General features: G+C 47.6%; 1 non-coding gene across 1 annotated transcript; it reads right to left on the reverse strand.

Annotated features, from left to right (window-relative positions):
• Window positions 1–3,153: 3,153 nt before the first annotated feature.
• Window positions 3,154–3,226, reverse strand: TRNAS-GCU (transfer RNA serine (anticodon GCU)). The gene has a single exon. It is a non-coding gene; the product is annotated as a tRNA-Ser (tRNA).
• Window positions 3,227–8,224: the final 4,998 nt, after the last annotated feature.

Here is an 8,224-nt window from a genome sequence, read left to right on the forward strand (position 1 = left end):
GACAACAATTTAATTTCTGAGCTTCCGTGGCTCAATGGTTAGGGCGTTCGGCTGTTAACCAATAGGTTGGTGGTTCGAGCCCATCCGGGAGCGGTGTTGTGAGGTCTAAGATGTGACGTAAAAAGTCAAGGTTTTTACACAATACCTGACGAGCATTTAACTTTTGGGCTTCCGTGGCGCAATGGTTAGCGCGTTCGGCTGTTAACCAATAGGTTGGTGGCTCGAGCCCATCCGGGAGCGGTGTTGTGAGGTCTCAGATGTGACGTAAAAAGTCAAGTTTTTTGCACAACACCTGACGAGCATTTAGATTTTGGGCTTCCGTGGCGCAATGGTTAGCGCGTTCGGCTGTTAACCAATAGGTTGGTGGTTCGAGCCCACCCGGGAGCGGTGTTGTGTGATCTCAAATGTAACGTAGAAAGCCAAAGTTTTTGCACAATAAATGACGACCATTTAATTTTTGGGCTTCCGTGGCGCAGTGGTTAGCGCGTTCGGCTGTTAACCAATAGGTTGGTGGTTCGACTTCTTCCGGGAGCGGTGTTTTGAGGTCTCAGATTTGACGTAAAAAGTCAAGGTTTTTACACAATACCTGACGAGCATTTAACTTTTGGGCTTCCGTGGCGCAATGGTTAGCGCGTTCGGCTGTTAACCAATAGGTTGGTGGTTCGAGCCCATCCGGGAGCGGTGTTGTGAGGTCTCAAATTAAATGTTCGTCAGGTATTGTGGAAAAACTCTGACATTTTACGTAACATCTGAGACGTCACAACACCGCTCCCGGATGGGCTCGAACCACCAACCTTTCGGTTAACAGCCGAACGCGCTAACCATTGCGCCACGGACGCCCAAAAAAAAATGGTCGTCAGGTATTGTGGAAAAACTTTGGCTTTTTACGTTACATTAGAGATCCCACAACACCGCTCCCGGGTGGGCTCGAACCACCAAACTTTCGGTTAACAGCCGAACGCGCTAACCATTGCGCAACGGAAGCCCAAATATTAAATGGTCGTCAGGTATTGAGGTAAAACTTTGTCTTTTTACTTCACATCTGAGACCTCACAACACCGCTCCCGGCTGGGCTCGAACCACCACCTTTCGGTTAACAGCCGAACGCGCTAACCATTGCGCCACGGACGCCCAAAAATTAAATGGTCGTCAGGTATTGTGGAAAAACTTTGGCTATTTACGTTACATTTGAGATCCCAAAACACCGCTCCCGGATGGCCTCGAACCACCAACCTTTCGATTAACAGCCGAACGCGCTAACATTGAGCCACGGAAGCCCAAAAATTAAATGTTCGTCAGGACAATAAATAAAAATGTACCTCGATTTTTAATAACATTTTCAAAATCGACGTTTCACGGCCAAAGAAGCATATTTTGAGTATTTCTACACTATTTTCAAATATAACCACTGAAACCATTATTTTTATACTTTTTGCTTTAATTCAAGCAATGTAACGATATTCATTCAAAAAACTGTTAAAATTCAATTTTCAATAAGAAATCGTATTCACGGATTTTGTGTCTTGAAGAAGAAAAACCTGCGATTTTTTCGGTACTTTTTTGAATGCATTTTTTTCTGGAGAAATTTTTGACCGAATTCAGCTTAATTCCAATAAAACACTCATTAAAAGTGATTTCATCTCGATTGAACAATAAATAAAAATGTACCTCGATTTTTAATAACATTTTCAAAATCGACGTAACTCGGCCTAAGATATGGCCGTTGCCGAGAGTGCTAGTTAAAAAATTCGAATTTAAATTAAGTGAGACAAATTAACCTTCATCTTTATAACCTTGACTTTTTACGTCACATCTGAGACCTCACAACACCGCTCCGGGATGGGGTCGAACCACCAACCTATTGGTTAACAGCCGAACGCGCTAACCATTGCGCCACGGAAGCCCAAAAGTTAAATGCTCGTCAGGTATTATGTAAAAACCTTGACTTTTTACGTCACATCTGAGACCTCACAACACCGCTCCCGGATGGGGTCGAACCACCAACCTATTGGTTAACAGCCGAACGCGCTAACCATTGCGCCACGGAAGCCCAAAAATTAAATGGTCGTCATTTATTGTGCAAAAACTTTGGCTTTCTACGTTACATTTCAGATCCCACAACACCGCTCCCGGGGGGGCTCGAACCACCAACCTATTGGTTAACAGCCGAACGCGCTAACCCTTGAGCCACGGAAGCTCCGAAATTAAATGGTTGTCAGGTATTGTGGAAAACCTTGACTTTTTACGTCACATCTGAGACCTCACAACACGGCTCCCGGATGGGCTCGAACCACCAACCTATTGGTTAACAGCCGAACGTGCTAACCATTGCGCCACGGAAGCCCAAAAATTAAATGGTCGTCAGGTATTGTGGAAAAACTTTGGCTTTCTACGTTACATTTGAGACCCCACAACACCTTTCCCGGGTGGGCTCGAACCACCAACCTTTCGATTAACAGCTGAACGCGCTAACCATTGCGCCACGGGAGCCCAAAAATTAAATGCTCGTCAGGTATTGTGTAAAAACCTTGACTTTTTACGTCACATCTGAGACCTCACAACACCGCTCCCGGATGGGCTCGAACCACCAACCTATTGGTTAACAGCCGAACGCGCTAAACATAGCGCCACGGAAACCCAAAAAATTAAATGCTCGTCAGGTATTGTGTAAAAACCTTGACTTTTTACGTCACATCTGAGACCTCACAACACCGCTCCCGGATGGGCTCGAACCACCAACCTATTGGTTAACAGCCGAACGCGCTAACCATTGCGCCACGGAAGCCCAAAAGTTAAATGCTCGTCAGGTATTGTGTAAAAACCTTGACTTTTTACGTCAAATCTGAGACCTCAAAACACCGCTCCCGGAAGGGGTCGAACCACCAACCTATTGGTTAACAGCCGAAAGCGCTAACCACTGCGCCACGGAAGCCCAAAAATTAAATGGTCGTCATTTATTGTGCAAAAACTTTGGCTTTCTACGTTACATTTGAGATCACACAACACCGCTCCCGGGTGGGCTCGAACCACCAACCTATTGGTTAACAGCCGAACGCGCTAACCATTGCGCCACGGAAGCCCAAAAGTTAAATGCTCGTCAGGTATTGTGTAAAAACCTTGACTTTTTACGTCACATCTGAGACCTCACAACACCGCTCCCGGATGGGCTCGAACCACCAACCTATTGGTTAGCAGCCGAACGCGCTAACCATTGCGCCACGGAAGCCCAAAAGTTAAATGCTCGTCAGGTATTATGTAAAAACCTTGACTTTTTACGTCACATCTGAGACCTCACAACACCGCTCCCGGATGGGGTCGAACCACCAACCTATTGGTTAACAGCCGAACGCGCTAACCATTGCGCCACGGAAGCCCAAAAATTAAATGGTCGTCATTTATTGTGCAAAAACTTTGGCTTTCTACGTTACATTTCAGATCCCACAACACCGCTCCCGGGTGGGCTCGAACCACCAACCTATTGGTTAACAGCCGAAAGCGCTAACCCTTGAGCCACGGAAGCTCCGAAATTAAATGGTTGTCAGGTATTGTGGAAAACCTTGACTTTTTACGTCACATCTGAGACCTCACAACACGGCTCCCGGATGGGCTCGAACCACCAACCTATTGGTTAACAGCCGAACGTGCTAACCATTGCGCCACGGAAGCCCAAAAATTAAATGGTCGTCAGGTATTGTGGAAAAACTTTGGCTTTCTACGTTACATTTGAGACCCCACAACACCTTTCCCGGGTGGGCTCGAACCACCAACCTTTCGATTAACAGCTGAACGCGCTAACCATTGCGCCACGGGAGCCCAAAAATTAAATGCTCGTCAGGTATTGTGTAAAAACCTTGACTTTTTACGTCACATCTGAGACCTCACAACACCGCTCCCGGATGGGCTCGAACCACCAACCTATTGGTTAACAGCCGAACGCGCTAAACATAGCGCCACGGAAGCCCAAAAGTTAAATGCTCGTCAGGTATTGTGTAAAAACCTTGACTTTTTACGTCACATCTGAGACCTCACAACACCGCTCCCGGATGGGCTCGAACCACCAACCTATTGGTTAACAGCCGAACGCGCTAACCATTGCGCCACGGAAGCCCAAAAATTAAATGGTCGTCATTTATTGTGCAAAAACTTTGGCTTTCTACGTTACATTTGAGATCCCACAACACCGCTCCCGGGTGGGCTCGAACCACCAACCTATTGGTTAACAGCCGAACGCGCTAACCATTGAGCCACGGAAGCCCCAAAATTAAATGGTCGTCCGGTATTGTGGAAAAACCTGGACTTTTTACGTCACATCTGAGACGTCACAACACCGCTCCCGGATGGGCTCGAACCACCAACCTATTGGTTAACAGCCGAACGCGCTAACCATTGGGCCACGGAAGCTCAGAAATTAAATACTTTTCACGTATTGCGGAAAAGTTTTGACTTTTTACGCTACATCTGAGACCCCACAACACCTCTCTCGGGTGGGCTCGAACCTTCAACCTTTCGATTAACAGCTGAACGCGCTAATCATTGCCCCACGGAAGCCCAAAAATTAAATGGTCGTCAGGTATTGTGGAAAAACATTGGCTTTCTACGTTACGTTTGACATCCCACAACACCGCGCCCGGGTGGGCTCGAACCACCAACCTAATGGTTAACAGCCGAACGCGCTAACCATTGCGCCACGGAAGTCCAAAAATTAAATGTTCGTCAGGTATTGTGGAAAAACTCTGACATTTTACGTTACATCTGAGACCTCACAACACCGCTCCTGGATGGGCTCGAACCACCAACCTATTGGTTAAGAGCCGAACGCGCTAACCATTGAGCCACGGAAGCTCAGAGTTTAAATGGTTGTCAGGTGTTGTGGATAAGTTATGACTTATTACGTTACATCTGAGACCCTACAACACCTCTCTCGGTTTGGCTCGAACCACCAACCTTTCGGTTAACAGCCGAACGCGCTAACCATTGCGCCAAGGAAGCCCAAAAAATAAATGGTCGTCAGGTATTGTGGAAAAACTTTGTCTTTCTACGTTACATTTGAGATCCCACAACACCGCTCCCGGGTGGGCTCGAACCCCCACCCTATTGGTTAAAAGCTGAACGCGCTAACCATTCAGCCACGGAAGCTCAGAAATTAAATGGTTGTCACGTATTGTGGAAAAACTTTGGCTTTCTACGTTACATTTGAGATCCCACAACACCGCTCCCGGGTGGGCTCGAACCACCAACCTATTTGTTAACAGCCGAACGCGTTAACCATTGCGCCACGGAAGCCCAAAAATTAAATGGTCGTCAGGTATTGTGGAAAAACTTTGGCTTTCTACGTTACGTTTGAGATCCCACAACGCCGCTCCCGGGTGGGCTCGAACCACTAACCTATTTGTTAACTGCTGAACGCGCTAACCATTGCGCCACGGAAGCCCAAAAATTAAATGCTCGTCAGGTATTGTGTAAAAACCTTGACTTTTTACGTCACTTCTGAGACCTCACAACACCGCTCCCGGGTGGGCTCGAACCACCAACCTAATGGTTAACAGCCGAACGCCCTAACCATTGCGCCACGGAAGCCCAAAAATTAAATGATCGTCAGGTATTGTGGAAAAACTTTGGCTTTCTACGTTACATCTGAGACCCCACAACACCTCTCCCGGGTGGGCTCGAACCACCAACCTTTCGGTTAACAGCCGAACGCGCTAACCATTGCGCCATGGAAGCCCAAAAATTAAATGTTCGTCAGGTATTGTGGAAAAACCTTGACTTTTTACGTCACATCTGAGACCTCACAACACCGCTCCCGGATGGGCTCGAACAACCAACCTATTGGTTAACAGCCGAACGCGCTAACCATTGAGCCACGGAAGCTCAGAAATTAAATGGTCGTCACGTATTGTGGAAAAACTTTGGCTTTCTACGTTACATTTGAGATCCCACAACACCGCTCCCGGGTGGGCTCGAACCACCAACCTATTGGTTAACAGCCGAACGCGTTAACCATTGCGCCACGGAAGCCCAAAAATTAAATGGTCGTCAGGTATTGTGGAAAAACTTTGGCTTTCTACGTTACGTTTGAGATCCCACAACGCCGCTCCCGGGTGGGCTCGAACCACTAACCTATTTGTTAACTGCTGAACGCGCTAACCATTGCGCCACGGAAGCCCAAAAATTAAATGCTCGTCAGGTATTGTGGAAAAACCTTGACTTTTTACGTCACATCTGAGACCTCACAACACCGCTCCCGGATGGGCGCGAACCACCAACCTACTGGTTAACAGCCGAACTTGCTAACCATTGCGCCACGGAAGCCCAAAAGTTCAATATTCGTCAGGTATTGTGGAAAAACTCTGACATTTTATGTTACATCTGAGACGTCACAACACCGCTCCCGGAAGGGCTCAAACCACCAGTCTTTTGAATAGCAGCTGAACGCGCTAACCATTGCGCCATGGAAGCCCAAAAATTAAATGGTCGTCCGGTATTGTGGAAAAACCTGGACTTTTTATGTAACATCTGAGACCTCATAGCACCGCTCCCGGGTGTGCTCGAACCACCAACCTTTCTGTTAACAGCCGAACGCGCTAACGATTGCGCCACGGAAGCCCCAAAATTAAATGGTCGTCCGGTATTGTGGAAAAACCTGGACTTTTTACGTCACATCTGAGACGTCACAACACCGCTCCCGGATGGGCTCGAACCACCAACCTATTGGTTAACAGCCGAACGCACTAACCATTGAGCCACGGAAGCTCAGAAATTAAATAGTTTTCACGTATTGCGGAAAAGTTTTGACTTTTTACGCTACATCTGAGACCCCACAACACCTCTCTCGGGTGGGCTCGAACCTTCAACCTTTCGATTAACAGCTGAACGCGCTAATCATTGCCCCACGGAAGCCCAAAAATTAAATGGTCGTCAGGTATTGTGGAAAAACATTGGCTTTCTACGTTACGTTTGAGATCCCACAACACCGCGCCCGGGTGGGCTCGAACCACCAACCTAATGGTTAACAGCCGAACGCCCTAACCATTGCGCCACGGAAGCCCAAAAATTAAATGATCGTCAGGTATTGTGGAAAAACTTTGGCTTTCTACGTTACATTTGAGACCCCACAACGCCGCTCCCGGGTGGGCTCGAACCACTAACCTATTGGTTAACAGCCGAACGCGCTAACCATTGAGCCACGGAGGCTCAGAAATTAAATGGTTGTCACGTATTGTGGAAACGTTTTGACTTTTAACGCTACATCTGAGACCCCACAACACCTCTCCCGGGTGGGCTCGAACCACCAACCTTTCGGTTAACAGCCGAACGCGCTAACCATTGCGCCATGGAAGCCCAAAAATTAAATGTTCGTCAGGTATTGTGGAAAAACCTTGACTTTTTACGTCACATCTGAGACCTCACAACACCGCTCCCGGATGGGCTCGAACAACCAGCCTATTGGTTAACAGCCGAACGCGCTAACCATTGAGCCACGGAAGCTCAGAAATTAAATGGTCGTCACGTATTGTGGAAAAACTTTGGCTTTCTACGTTACATTTGAGATCCCACAACACCGCTCCCGGGTGGGCTCGAACCACCAACCTATTGGTTAACAGCCGAACGCGTTAACCATTGCGCCACGGAAGCCCAAAAGTTAAATGGTCGTCAGGTATTGTGGAAAAACTTTGGCTTTCTACGTTACGTTTGAGATCCCACAACGCCGCTCCCGGGTGGGCTCGAACCACTAACCTATTTGTTAACTGCTGAACGCGCTAACCATTGCGCCACGGAAGCCCAAAAATTAAATGCTCGTCAGGTATTGTGGAAAAACCTTGACTTTTTACGTCACATCTGAGACCTCACAACACCGCTCCCGGATGGGCGCGAACCACCAACCTACTGGTTAACAGCCGAACGCACTAACCATTGCGCCACGGAAGCCCAAAAGTTCAATATTCGTCAGGTATTGTGGAAAAACTCTGACATTTTATGTTACATCTGAGACGTCACAACACCGCTCCCGGAAGGGCTCAAACCACCAGTCTTTTGAATAGCAGCCGAACGCGTTAACCATTGCGCCACGGAAGCCCAAAAATTAAATGGTCGTCAGGTATTGTGGAAAAACTTTGGCTTTCTACGTTACGTTTGAGATCCCACAACGCCGCTCCCTGGTGGGCTCGAACCACTAACCTATTTGTTAACTGCTGAACGCGCTAACCATTGCGCCACGGAAGCC

The sequence above is a fragment of the Phalangium opilio genome, unplaced genomic scaffold (assembly GCF_054372755.1).
Source record: "Phalangium opilio isolate 3A_F unplaced genomic scaffold, DU_Popi_V2 ptg000056l_1, whole genome shotgun sequence".
Taxonomy (NCBI): Eukaryota; Metazoa; Arthropoda; class Arachnida; order Opiliones; family Phalangiidae; genus Phalangium; species Phalangium opilio.